The sequence below is a fragment of the Symphalangus syndactylus genome, chromosome 18, assembly GCF_028878055.3.
Source record: "Symphalangus syndactylus isolate Jambi chromosome 18, NHGRI_mSymSyn1-v2.1_pri, whole genome shotgun sequence".
Classification (NCBI taxonomy): domain Eukaryota; kingdom Metazoa; phylum Chordata; class Mammalia; order Primates; family Hylobatidae; genus Symphalangus; species Symphalangus syndactylus.
In genome coordinates, this window is record NC_072440.2 from 25648042 (window position 1) to 25663634 (window position 15593).

A 15593-nucleotide genomic window follows, 5' to 3' on the forward strand; every position below is an offset into this window, starting at 1 on the left:
TCTTGACTTCATGGTATTTTTCCACCTCTACCCACCACTTCTAACTAAAGTGTTCCTTTGTATTCCTTAGTTCAAATTTTTGAAAAGAGAAAATAATTAACCCAGTTCATCTTTTTGAGCCAGACCATGTTATAGATCACTGCCTAGCCTATGGGATGTGTGACAGTTTTTAAAAGGTACACAAAAATCTTTGACACTTCTCCCATCCAGAGACAGCGTTCATGTCTCCTCCCCTGGAATCTGGACTATGTGAATACAATAGAAGTGGCAGCGTGCAGATTTCCAGGATTAGGCCTTAAGACACCAGCAGCTTGCTCTTGGAATCCGACCACCGGCGGTGAAGAAGCCCAGGCCACACAAAGAGGTCAGGTAGGGGCTGTGGCTGACTGTTCCGGCGGAGGTCCCAGAAAACAGCCAACATCAACCACCAGACATGTGTGAGTAAAGCTATCTGCAGAGGACAACAGTCCCCAGTCGATCACTCCCAGCCTTTGAGTCTTTCCAGCTGATGCATCAGATATCGTGGAGCAGCGACAAGCCATGTTATTGTGCCTGTCTGAATTCTTGATATACAGCATGTGTGGGCATAATAAAATGCATGCTTTATACCCTAAGTTCTGGGATAGTTTGTTACATAGTAGTAGACAACTGGAAAATATTCTGGTACCCTAAGTCAATTACCTATAGCTGTGTCACAAAATTACACACTTCAGTAGTTTAAAACAATGATCATTTTATTTTTTTTTTCCTGTTTCTCGGAGTCAAGGATTTGAGAAGCATTCAGCCAGGTAGTTCTGGTCCAGAGTCTGCCACATAGCTGTAGTCAAAGGCTGGAGCTGGAAGACTCTAACTGCTGAAGCAGCTGGGGGCTGGCTAGGCACCTCTCTTTCCTCTGAGGTTTCAAGGGCTCACTGCAGGGTCTCTCCATGTACACTCCTTTGGGCTTCATCTCAGGGTGATGGCCTCAGATGACAGAAATTCTTACATGGTGGCTCAAAGTTCCAATGTGACTGTTCCAGTGAGCCAAGCGAAAGATGCATTGCCTTTTTTGACGTAGCCTTGTAAGTCACGTGGCATCATTTCCACCATACTTTTACCAGTCAGCTGCTCATAAACTCAGCTTAGATTCAAGGTTGGGGGAGATAGATCCACCTTTCAAAGAGAGGAGTGTCAAAGAAATTTGTCAAAGTTTAGTTCTGGGCCAAAGCTCATACCTATTCTAATCAACTATGCCGAAGGCTGGTGTGATCATAGGTGCACCTATGGCATCTCTTCTGTTAGGGACTGGAAGCAGGGATAGCTCCCTTAGAAGGAACTACATTGGCCAGTTTAGAGCACTACATCCTTTGCCTGCCCAGAACCCAGGGTCCTTCTTCCTCTTCTTTATGTCCTACGCACATCTGCATCCTGTTGATCCCATCTATTGAACATCTCTTGAACTCTCCACTGGCAGTTAATAGATGATTTTTATAGAAAATTTGGAGAACACAAAAAACTACAAGGAGAAAAAAATACCCTTCCTCCCACATACACAGTTCCAGAGACGCCCACTCCCAACATGGCCTGTCTGCCATTTACAACTACAAATATGCTCATCTTCTGCTAATAGAAAGACATTCCAAAGTCATGACCAGTTATAGTGCCAGGAAAACTGTCAAGGACCACTTCAAAAGCTGCTTGCCTATCTCAGAGTCCAGAGTTTTCTGTGGTGTCTAGCCTATTTCTTTGTTCTCCTTTTTCCATGTTCCCATTCAGAGCTATTTCTTACCATTTTATGGGCCCAAAATGACCACTGGTAAACATCAAAGCACCGTGAATATGACAAATGAAAAGTAAAGAATATTTATAGTAACTATTTTTATTGGCGTACAAAGGGAACATAAAATCTATCTTTTCATCCTGAAACTCAAGATTTACATATGTGTGATCAAGCAGTATTTACAAATTTGTAGTCTGCATTTTTCCCTTGTATTATAATTTTTGTTGTCATTATAATCTTTAAAATCATGAAAAGAAAATGTAAAGTGAAATATCTAATAGCTAAAGCAATATGTTCATTTTTCCTCATCACTTTACTATTAATAAAAAATTATTTTTTAAGTTGAATTATCCAGCAAATAAATTAACCCAATTATAACTTTACTAATCACTTCTTTTATTTCAATTTTTCTCAATTAAAATGATTTATTAATTAAAATAAATTTATGGATATACCTAATCCTAAATGACGAGTTAATGGGTGCAGCACACCAACATGGCACATGTATACATATGTAACAAACCTGCACATTGTGCACAGGTACCCTAAAACTTAAAGTATAATAATAATAAAATTAAAAAAAAATAGTTGAAGACCCTCTAGCAAAAAAAATAATAATAAATGAAGAAATTTATGGGTAAGCTTGGTGGACTGAGTATAATTGTTTTTTCCTTGTTACCTGCTGAAATCCCACTAAAATAAAAGGAAAAGGAATTTAAAACTGTAAATCCACAAAAAAGAGAAATAATGACAGCATATGAGAGATGTCAACAAAATCTAGAAACTGAAGAGCAATAAATGAGAAGCAGCCTCATAGACCAAAGAGAGATGAAGCTTGAGTCTATAATAGGATATCTAATAGGAAGTAAGCTAATTATATGCCAAACAGTTAAGAAGTTACAGAACCTTGAAAATTCTCAAGATTCCTGGACAAAGATAAAAATTTTTTTATGGTTTGTCGAATTCTTTGAACTGATGATCACTCTTGAGATTGAAAGCACCCCTTTCTTCTGAATGATGTTTTCCTTGTATTTTGTTTCATATTGTGTCTCTATAAGTAGTATATTCAATTTCTTGCTTGTTTTCCAATTAAATGCAAAAGTTTATCAGAATTTACTTGCTATAAAATCATGTAAAAACAGTCTAAGTCTGCCTACGTGCTTATATTTTTTGCTTTTTTTCCCCCAAGACCGTAAAATAAGCTACATTTTCTTAAAATGCCAAATGATTAACAGAGGCCCTTATAGTTTGGATGTGTTTTTATTGAAACAGTGTCGTTTAGTACTGTATGACTGACTTCCAATGTGAGTTAAGCTCCCATCCAGAAGGAACTTCAGGAACTTTTAGTGAAGGCTGTGAAGATAGGCTTATGGAAGTATAAGCTTAGATTATAGCTTACACAAGAATGTTGCTTTAGAATGGTGAACTGAAGTTCCTACCCAACTACAGGAAGTTCTGAGCTGGCAAGGGGAAGTTGGAAAGGTCTATGGATGCAGAACTACAGCTCTTGCTAGGGATAATTATTTTAGTTTGTTGCTGTCTTTTTCCTGAAATTTATTGCTGAGAAACAGAATTCCCCTGAGTCAAATCATTTGTTTTACCGTGATAAAATTGAGAATTGAATATTTAAACTCTTCCTTAGTATTTTCTACTCTGTGTAGCCATATCATGTGTTGGGCTTGGGGACTTGGTGTTTTTAGTATCACTGGTATATGAGGTGGTGTCAGTGCTTGAAGTGTAGGACAGCCCAAGGCTTCTCTATTTTGAGAAGGCCTAAAAACAACCCTGATTTAAAAAAAAAAAAAAGAATTGAATAAACCAGATATCACTGAGTCCAATAGTTTAAGTTGGTCTGAAAGCAAGAGGATTGTCCGACAATCTTTATAAGGAATAGATAGGACCCCAGTGAACTCCACCAGCCCATTCAGTCAGAGCATCAAGAAGAACAGGTACCTGAATATAGATGAATCTGGAGGGTGTGATGCTAAATCAGGCACAGAATGACAAATACCACATGATTTCATTTACAGGAATCTAAAAAGTTGAGCTTATAGAAGCAGAGTAGAGTAGTAGTTACAAGGGGCTGGGAGTGTGGAGAGATAAGGGTTTAGAGAGATGTTGGTCAAAGAATATAAAATTTCAGTTAGGAAGCATGAGTTCAAGAGCTCTATTGTACAACATTGTGACTATAATAAATAACAATATATTGTACACTTGATTACTAATTTTAAGCAGATTTTAAGTGCTCTCATTGCACACAAAAATGCATGTGAGAAATGCACGTTAATTATCTAAATTTAGCCATTCCTTAATGTACATATATTTCAAAACATATTGTATACATAAATATATATAATTTTGTTAATTAAAAATTAATAATAACAATAATATTGTATTAGCAGGCCTAGTCAGTATAAATATAAGAAAAATAAATTTAAGGCATTAGACTGGGGGCAAAAATCAGTGAGATAATAAAGCATTACCTTCATAAAAACAGAAGTCAATTAAAAAAGGGACATTTCAAGAAAAGAAGCTTTTTAAAATTAAAGTACAGATATATACTTTTTAAATTAAATCCCACAATTAGAAGATAAAGTTAAGGAAATCTCCTAGAAAGTAAAAGCAAAAAAGACAAAGAGATAGAAAATAGTGGTAGGAAAAAAAGAAAGTTAGAGGAAGTTCAGCATCCGATTTAATTATTAAGAGTTCCAGAAAAAGAAAACAGAAGAAATGGGCAAGAGAATATCTTCAAAAAATAGCATGCATGTAAAAACATCCCAGACCTGAAGGACATGAGCGCCAGTTTGAAAAGGTCCACACAGTACACAGCAAAATGAACAAAAATGACTCTCACCAAGGCACATTATGGTAATACCTCAGCACGCAGGGGGGAAAGAAAAGACCTAAAATTTTCAGATAGAAGAAAATGGTTCGCATCAGTGTATCATTAGACATCTCAAAGTTACACCGTGTAGCATACTATAAGAACCATCATTCTCAGCAAACTATGGCAAGGACAAAAAACCAAACACCGCATGTTCTCACTCATAGGTGGGAATTGAACAATGAGAACACACGGACACAGAAGGGGAATATCACACACCGGGGCCTGTTGTGGGGTGGGCGGAGGGGGAAGGGATAGCATTAGGAGATATACCTAATGTTAAATGACTAGTTAATGGGTGCAGCACACCAACATGGCACATGTATACATATGTAACAAACCTGCACATTGTGCACATGTACCCTAAAACTTTAATTAAAAAAAAAGAGACATATTGTTGCTATAAGATTAATGATGGCCAAAAGGCCCTCTCAAATACCTCACAGGGTCTACACTCTATGTTCACTTAGCAGTATGGTGCAACCTGGCCTAAGATTTCCAACCACGGTCTGGGAATTACTGGGTCTGTACGACAATGAGACCTAAAAATGCTGGTTGCCCTAGGGACAAGACCACTCAACATAGATGAAACCTTAAAACAGTGTTTACCCTCACAAGAATAGCCAATACTTCCTTTATAAAAGAAACACCTGGCAACTGACCTGGACTGAATACAGTTATGAAAAAGGAGAAAGAAATCCCCCAAACTCTGAAAATGGTCCCCAGATGGAGACTCTCCCAGTCATCTGACTCCTGACGCTATCTGGCCCATGCCACCAGCCTGCTCCCGCTACCTGTCTTGTACGAGCACTTCCAGAGTAAACTGCCCAAACATCAGACAATGTCTAAGACTTGTCTTTGGAAGCTAGAAGAGACTGATGTCTTCAAAATATTGAGGGAAAGGTATTTTCAACCTGAAATTCTATGCCCAACCAAACTACCCATCATGAATAATAAAGTTACTATAAATTATGCTCTATCAAAATCAAGAATAAGATAAGGGATAGAGGAAACAGGAGATTCAAATAGATGACAGGCAAAAAGAATTCCCTGGAAGGTGCTAAAGTGAAGTCCCAGCATAATAGCTGAGGTCTCAGCCTTCAGAGCAATCAGTTCTGCCTAGAGAATAGAGGGCATCAGAGGCAAAGTCACCAGGGGAAAAAATTAATTGATAGATTACCTGATGTGTTTGATTGTTTTGATAAGTAATTTATTGATCTGTTGGAGTATCTAGGGATTAAAAATTGGTGATAGGTACATAGAAAATCAAGCAAACAATTTTAAACTTCAGAGTAAAAAAAAATTGTCTTTAAAAAATTGGAATGTGTATTTAGTAAAATTCAGTACCCTTTAAGGATGAAAAAAAAATCACTGAACAAAGCAAGAACAGAAGAAAACTACCTCAACACAATAAAGGCCACATAGGAAAAGTCCACAGCTATCATAGTCAAGGTGAAAGACTGAAAGATTTCCTGCAAGATCAGGAACTAGACAAGAATGCTCACTTTCAACACTTCTATTCAACATAGTACTAGAAGTCTTAGCCAGAGCAATTAGTCAAGAAAAAGAAATAAAAGGCATCCAAAAAGAAGAATTAAAATTATCTCTATTCATAAACAACAGAATCTTGTATGTAGAATATCTTAAGGATTCCACAAAAAAACCTGTTAGAAATAATAAACAAATTCAACAAAGTTACAGGATTCAAAATCAAAACACGAAAAAAATTAGCTATATTTCTACACACTAACAATGAATAATCTGAAAAGGAAATTAAGAAAGTAATCCCATTTATGATAGAATCAAAAAGAATAAAATATTCAGAATAACCAAAAGACTTGCACACTGAAAATTACAAAATGTCACTGAAAGAAATTAAGGCAGACACAAGTAAATGGAAAGATATCCTGTGTTTATGGATTGGAAGCCTTAATATAATAAGATGTCAATACTCTACAAAGCGATCTACAGATTCAACGCAATTCCTATCAAAATCCCAATGATGTTTTTTTGCAGAAATAGAAAAGCCCAGCAAAGGAATTGAATAGATATTTCTCCAAATAAGATATGCAAATGGCCAATAAGCATATGAAAATATGCTCAATGTCATTAATAATTTTGGAAATGAAAATCAAAGCCACAATGAGGTGTTGCCTCCCACTCATTAGAATGGCTGCTATTGAAAAAAAAAAGAAAATAGATATTGGTGAGGATGTGGAGACATTTGAACTCTTGTGAACTTTTGGTGGTAAAATGGTACAGCTGCTATGAAAAACAGTATGATAGTTCCTCAAAAAATTAAAAATAGAAATACCATATAAATCAGAAACTCTACTTTTGGATATTTAGCAAAAAGATTTGCAATTAGGGTCTCAGAGATATTTATACACCTATGTTCATAACAGCCTTATTCATGATAACCAAAAAGTAAAAGCAACCCAAACATCCATTTATGGATGAATGGATGAACAAAATATGATATGTAATACAACGAAATATTATTAAGCCTTAGAGAGGAAGGAAATTCTGACACGTGCTACAACATGGATGAATCTTTGAGGACATTAATTAAGTGAAATAAGCCAGTCACAAAAAGGCAAAAACCATATGACTCAACTTATATGAGATATCTGTAGGGAAGTCAAACTCAAAAAAATAGAAAGTAGAATGGTGGTTCCCATGGGCTCAGGGGAGGGGAAAATGGGAAGTCGTTTAATAGGTATGAAAAAATTCTGGAAATTCATTGGACAACAAACTGAATATACTTAACCTACTGAAGTGTACACTTAAAAATGATTAAGATGGTAAGTTTTATATTATGTGCATTTTACCACATTAAAGCAACTTCTATTTTGAGACACAGTCTCACTCTGTCATCCAGGCTGAAGTACAAGTGGCATAATCACAGCTCACTGCAGCCTTGACCTCCCAGGCTCATGCGATCCTCCCACATCAACCTCTCAAGTAGCTGGGACCACAGGCACATGTCATCATGCCTGGCTAATTTTTTTATTATTATTATTTTTTGTAGAAATGGGATCTCACTATGTTGCCGAGGCTAGCCTCAAACTTTTGGGCACAAGCAGTCCTCCTGCCTTGGCCTCCCAAAATACTGGGATTACAGGCATGAGCCACTGCACCTAGCTAAAACAATATTTTAATATACTATATTATATTATTCAGCTGTGGACCACATCTACATACGTACTTATAATAATTTAGCACTCATTATTTTTAGACAGAAATTTGCAACATAAATAATATTTGCAAGATAGAGGAAGTTTAGAGTTGGATAAGAGAGGAGTCGTGGAAGAGAACCAAATTTTCTGTGTCAGGAAGTCAATAATAGATAATTTCTAAAATTGGAAAATCAATATGGGGAAACATAAACACATTATTCAGAAATACAGGATAAACACCTGTGCTAGGCTTAGTGTGACTGGCCTCAGCTCTATGTTTTATCCTTTTCCTGCTCTCTTCTAATAAGGGTGTTATCTGTTGTCTGCATGCTATATTCTCCAAGTTGCCACGTCTATTGGAGATAGCTAGCTTGACTAATGGGAAACACTGTCAGGAAACTGAATGTGAAGAGGAAAAGACAGGATATTTTCCTCCTTCCTTCTATGCCTCGGGTGACATATTAAGTAATGTCTATGTTTCTTCCATGGCTCCAGCTCCTGACAGACAAGCTTCTATGGTCCTAGGTTCTGCAAGATTAACCTAGCTACTGGGCTTACCAGTATCTCTTCTCTTTTTCCCTCCAGCCTAATCTATCTAATGTTGCTAGTCTCTGAGTTGCTCACCAACCCCTGTTTGGCTTCTCAGCTTTTCCACAACTAATGCCTGCATAAAAGCTTATTGCAAGAGTTTTGTTTCTGCCTAGTATTTAGCTGGGAACATATCATTCCTGCCCCAAGTACAAGAAAAACGTATGAACTACAGAATCAGAATATTTCTTCATCTCATTAGAGAGCTGATATAAAGAGCAACCAAATAGACTGAAAGCCAAGGAAAGACAGGAGCCTCCAAGATGAGACAAGCATTGGCTTAGTTGTGGCAGGGCATTGTGGGAAGAGACGCTGAGCATCATCAAAGTGGGTAAGATGAATTCAGTTAAAAATTTTAAGTTGCTAGGCCTCGTTTGGGCTAGTGGGACATCATAGAGCCCCTGAGAGTTTCAGACATGAGGGAAGTTTATGTCCACTTGCAGTTCTTCTCCACATACCTCCAATGGGGGTGTGTGGAGAAGAACTACAAGTGGACATGAGAAATATTTGGGGCAGGGTGGGAGAAAAGGGCCTCCGTCAGTAGGGTGAAAAAGGCACAAAACCCATCTGGCTCCTCTTCTGTGGAACAAAGGCCTTAAGTCACTGGGGGAAAGGTAGCAAACCCTGTCACCCACAGTAGAAGTTGATAAGCAAAGGGTGCACATTCAAGAATCAAAAATAACCTTTAAAAACACAAAAGCAAAAACCTAAGTATAATAAGTAATAGTGGAGATAAACAGAAGTATTATAAAATGCTCAACTGACCCCCACGCCCAAACAAAAATAAGAGGAAAAAAAAGGAACAAAGAACAGATGGGGCAAATAAAAAACAGGTATCAAAGTAGTAGTTTTAATTCAACCATAGCAATTATCACATTAAATGTAAATGGTCTGAACTTTCTAATTAAAAGGCAGAGACTACCAGAGTGGACTACAACAAGTGGATTACAGATAAAAGGACAAAATAAGATATACTCTGCAAAAATTCATTGTAAAAAAAAAAAAACTGGAATGGATAACGTCAGACAAAGTATAGTTCGGAACAAGGAATATTACCAGGAATAGCAGGTAAATTTCATAATGATAAAGGGGTAAACTTATCAAAAAGATATAACAGTCCTAAATGTGTATGCATCCTGTAACAGGGTTTCAAAATATCCAAGGAAAAAGCTGACAGAACTGAAAGGACAAATAAATCCACAAATACAATTGGGAGCTTCAACAGTGTTTTTTCATTAATTAATAAAACAAGAACACAAAAAAATCAGTACAGACATAAAAGACTTGAAAAATACAACCAACTGGACCCAATTGATAAATGTATAGAATATGCCATTCAAAAAAAGAATAAACATCCTTTTCAAGTGCATTCACAATAGTCACCAAAATAGACCATTTTCTGGGCCACAGGGAAATTTAATTGGATTGAAATTATATAGAGTATGTTCTGTTACAAGATAATTAAATTGGAAATCAATAACAGGAAGATATAAGGAAAATTCCCAAACATTTAGAAATTAAACAATATACCTCTTAATAATGCATGGGTCAAAGAAAACATCAGAAAGAAAGTCAGAAAATATTTTAAATGGAATGGTAATGGTAACATCAAAATATGTGGGATAAGACTAACGCAGAGCTTAGAATATAATGTATAGCCTTAAGTACTTATATTAGAGAAGACCTAAACAAGCAAAAATTATAAAATTTCCAGGAGAAAACATGGAAGAAAATCTCTACACTCTTGATATAGCAAAAATTCATGGTGGGAAAGAAGAAGCATGAACCATTTAAACAATTAACAAATTAGACTTCATCAAACTTTAAAAATTCTGCTTTCTTTAAGTTCCAGGATACCTGTACAGGACGCGCAGGTTTGCTGCATAGGTAAACATGTGCCGTGGTGGTTTGCTGCACCTATCAACCCGTCACCTAAATATTAAGCCCTGCATTCACTAGCTATTTATCCTGATGTTCTCCCTCCCCTCGCTCCCCTACAGACCCCAGTGGGTGTTGTTCCCCTTGCTGTGAGCATGTGTTCTCATTTCTCAGCTCCCACTTATAGGTGAAAACATGAGATGTCTGGTTTTCTGTTCCTGTGTTAGTTTGCTGAGGATAATGGCTTCCAGCTCCATCCACATCCATGCAAAGGACATGATCTCATTCCTTTGTATGGCTGCATAGTATTCCATGGTGTATATGTCCCACATTTCCTTCATCCAGTCTATCATTGATGGGCATTTGGGTTGATTCCATGTCTTTGCTATTGTGAATAGCGTTGCAATGAACATACACATGCATGTATCTTTATAATAGAATTATTTATATTCCTTTGGGTAGATAACCAGTAATGGGATTACTGGGTCAAATGGTATTTCTAGTTCTAGGTCTTTGAGGAATCATCACATTGTCTTCCACAATGGTTGAACTAATTTACATTCCCATCAACAGTGTAAAAGTGTTCCTGTTTCTCCACAGCCTTGCCAGCATCTGTTGTTTCTTGACTTTTTAATAATTGCCATTCTGAATAGTGTGAGGTGCTATCTTATTGTGGCTTTGATTTGCATTTCTGTAATGATCAGTGATGTTGAGCTTTTTTTCGTATGTTTGTTGGCTGCATAAATGTCTTCTTGGAGAAGTGTCTTTTCATATCCTTTCCAGTTTTTGATGGGGTTGTTTTTTCTCATAGACTTGTTTGAGTTCCTTGTAGATTCTGGATATTAGACCTTTGTCAAATGGATAGATTGCAAAAATTTTCTCCCATTCTGTAGGTTGTCTATTCACTCTGATGATAGTTTCTTCTGCTGTGCAGAAGCTCTTTAGTTTAATTAGATCCCATTTGTCAATTTCACTTTTGTTGCGATTGCTTTTGATGTTTTTGTCATGAAATCTTTGCCCATGCCTATGTCCTGAATGGTATTGCCTAGATTTTCTCCTAGGGTTTTTATAGTTTTGGTTTTACATTTAAGTCTTTAATCCATCTTGAGTTAATTTTTGTATAAGGTGTAAGGAAGGAGTCCAGTTTCAATTTTCTGCATATGGATAACCAGTTTTCCTAGCACCATTTATTGAATAGGGAATCCCTTTCCCATTGCTTGTTTTTGTCAGGTTTGTCAAAGATCAGATGGATGCACATGTGTGGTCTTATTTCTGAGATCTCTATTCTGTTCCATTGGTCTATTTGTCTGACCCCACAGAAATACAAACAACCATCGGAGAATACTATAAACACTTCTACACAAATAAACTAGAAAATCTGAAGAAATGGAGAAATTCCTGGACCCATGCACCCTCCCAAGACTAAACCTGGAAGAAGTCGAATCCCTGAATAAACCAATAACAAGCTCTGAAACCGTGGCAGTAGTTAACAGCCTACCAACCAAAACAAGCCCAGGACCAGATGGATTCACAGCCGAATTCTAACTGAGGTACAAAGAGGAGCTGCTACCATTCCTTCTGAAACTATTCCATGTCATTGAAAAGGATGGACTTCTCCCTAACTCATTTTATAAGGCCAGCATCATCCTGATACCAAAACCTGGCAGAGATACAACTAAAAAAGGAAACTTAAGGCCAATATTCCTGAGGAACACTGATGCAAAAATCTTCAATAAAATGCTGGCAAACCAAATCCAGCAGCACATCAAAAAGCTTATGCACTACAATCCAGTCGACTTCATCCCTAGGATGCAAGGCTGGTTCAACATACACCAATCAATAAACGTAATTTATCACCTAAACAGAACCAATGATAAAAAGTGACCTTAGACGCTCCAGAAAACAGGCTAAGAAAATTTAATTACCGAGGCAAAGATGCATCTCTGAGGCGACAGCAGAGGATAGCAGTCAGCCTGGAGCTCCGAAAAGCCAAGAAAGATGAACAGATCTTAAAGAGAAGGAATATCACCAGCTTCTGCCCTGACACAGCTTCCGAAAAACCAGCCAAAGGGGTGGCAGTCAGCCTCACTCTGGGTGAAATAATCAAAGGTGTGAATAGCTCAGATTCATTCCTATGTTTCCAGGCCACCCAGACAGCCAGGAAAATTCTATCCCAGGAAAAGAACCCCCTTCTGAAACTGATCATTGAAGTGGGCATCATTCCCAGGATGGTGGAGTTCCTGAAGTCATCACTTTACCCCTGCTTGCAGTTTGAGGCGGCCTGGGCCCTGACCAACATTGCTTCAGGGAATTCCAAGCAGATTTGAGCCGTCATAGAAGGGGGACCCATCCAGCCCTTGATCAAGCTCCTGTCTTCCCCCAACGTGGCTGTGTGTGAACAGGCAATGTGAGCTCTTGGTAATATACCCGGTGACGGCCTGGAGTTCAGAGATAATGTCATCTCAAGCAATGCCATCCCACATCTGCTGACCTTGATTTCACCCACCCTCCTAATCACATTTCTGCGGAACATCACGTGGACCTTGTCGAACCTATGCCTAAAAAAGACCCCGTACCCTTGCAAAACTGCAGTGAAGCAGATGCTGCCGGCCCTGTCACTCCTGCAGCACCATGACAGCGAGGTTCTCTCAGAAGCCTGCTGTCACTGTCCTACCTCACAGACGGCTGCAAAGAGCACATCGGCCAAGTGGTTGACACAGGGGTCCTGCCCAGGCTGGTAGCGCTCATGACCAGCTCAGAACTCAATGTCTGGACCCCTTCTCTCTGTACTGTGGGGAACATTATCACAGGCACAGATGAGCAGAAGCAGATGGCCATTGACGTGGGCATGCTGAACGTGCTGCCCCAGCTCCTGCAGCACAACAAGCCCTCCATCCAGAAGGAGGCGGCCTGGGCCCTGAGCAACGTGGTGGCAGGGCCCTCTCACCACACCCAGCAGCTGCTTGCCTACAACGTCTTGCCTCCCTTGGTGGCTCTGCTAAAAAAATAGAGAATTTAAAGTCCAGAAAGAGGCTGTCTGGACGGTGGCTAACTTTGCAATGTGGGTCACCGTGGGTCAGTTGATCCTCCACTCTGGGGTCGTGGAGCCACTGGCAAATCTGCTCATTGCCCCAGATGTTAAAATTGTTCTCATCATCCTCGATGTAATCTCTTGCATCCTCCAGGCAGCGGAGAAACGGTCTGAGAAGGAAATCCTATGTTTTCTGATAGAAGAACTCGGTGGGATCAATAAAATTGAGGCTTTACAACTGCATGAGAACTGTCAGATTGGCCAGGCTGCTTTGAACATCATTGAGAAGCATTTTTTTGAGGAAGAAGATGAGAGCCTAATTTACTGAGCCAAGTCCTAGACCAAGATTGTGAATTTATAGATTGTGAATGCTTAGCAAAAAATAGCCAAGCTCCAAAACTCCTAAACCAACAACCCAATGCTAAAGGATAACTTCTTTAAGCAGCAGTAGTCCTATATCTTAGTATATCCCAAATGTGAAGCTTTCAAAACTTAACATTAATAAAATGTTCAATATTTTCAAAAAAATTATCTCAATAGATGCAGAAAAGACCTTCAATAAAATTCAATTCATGCTAAAAACTCTCAATAAACTAGGTATTGATTGAACATATTTCAAAATAACGAGAGCCATTTATGATGGACCCACAGCCAACATCATACTGAATGGGCAAAAGCTGGAAGCATTCCCTTTGAAAACTGGCACAAGACAAGGATGCCCTCTCTCACCACTCCTATTCAGCATAGTATTGGAAGTTCTGGCCAGGGCAATCAGGCAAGAGAAAGAAATAAACTGTATTCAAATAGGAAGAGAGGAGGTCAAATTGTTTCTGTTTGCAGATAACAGGATTGTATATCTAGAAATCCCCATCATCTTAGCCCAAAAGCTCCTTAAGCTGATAAGCAACTTCAGCAAAGTCTCAGGATACAAAATCAATGTGCCAAATTAACAAGCATTCCTATACACCAACAGCAGACAAGCAGAGAGCCAAGTCATCAGTGAACTCCCATTCACAATTGTTACAAAGAGAATCAAATACCTAGGAATACAGCTCACAAGGGATGTGGAGGACTTCTTCAAGGAGAACTACAAACCACTGTTCAAGAAAATCAGAGAGGACCCAAACAAATGGAAGAACATTCCATGCTTGTGGATTGGAAGAGTGAAATGGCCATACTGCCCAAAGTAATTTATGGATTCAATGCTATTCCCATCAAACTGCCATTTACATTCTTCACAGAAATAGAAAAAAACTAGTTTAAAATCCATATGGAACAAAAAAGAGCCTATATAGCCAAGACCATCCTAAGCATTTAAAAAAAAAAAAAAAAAAAGCTGGAGGCATCACACTATCCGACTTCAAAATTCTGCTTTTCTAAAGATGCCATTAAGAAAACAAAGTGGTAAACCATGGACTGGAAGAAAAAATTCACAATACGTACATCTGACAGAGCATTTCAGAATATATAAAGAACTCTTAAACTCAATTACAAGAAGACAACTCAAGTCAAAATTCGGCAAAATGTTTGAAAAGATTCTTCACAATAGAAGATATACAAATGGCCAATAAGCACATGAAAATATGCTCAACATTACTAGTCATCAGAGAAATGCAAATTAGAACTACACTGAGATTTGCTATACTCTCACAAAACAGTTAAGAGTAAAAATATTGACATTACCAAACACCGGAGAATATGTGGAACAACTAAAATTCCATTCATTGCTGGTGGAAATGCAAAATTGTATGATGACTTTGGGAAACAGTGTAACAATCTCTTCTAAGATTAAACCTACTCTTATCATAAGACCTAGAATTTCACTCCTAGGTATTTACTCAATTCTTTGTCCACACAAAGAATTGTACAAGAACGTTCATAGAAGCTCCATTCATAATAGCTGAAAACTGGAAACAATCCAAATGTCTATGAAATGAGAATGGATAAACAAGTTGATCTAGTCCTGCACCAGTGCCATCAGGTCTTAATAACTACACTTTATATTATGTGTTAATACCTTGTCTGGCCAGTCTGCAATGCTTTCTACTTTTTCAGAATTGTTTTTGTGAATTCCTGCATTTCAAAGTAACTTTTGAATAATTGTTTCAATCTCCTAAAACTCTTGTAAGTATTAATTTAAAGAGAATACATCTTATACAAGATCGAATTTACCTATACAGAGATAAGGCATTATCTCCGCTTATTAAGGTATACCGCAGAAAATAGAATTGCTTTTACTGGCTATCTGCTAATCTATACCACAACGTCACTCCC

General features: G+C 38.0%; 1 pseudogene; it reads left to right on the forward strand.

The window, feature by feature from the left end:
* Nucleotides 1-4602: 4602 nt before the first annotated feature.
* On the forward strand, nucleotides 4603-13751 carry LOC129467437 (importin subunit alpha-8-like; annotated as a pseudogene).
* Nucleotides 13752-15593: the final 1842 nt, after the last annotated feature.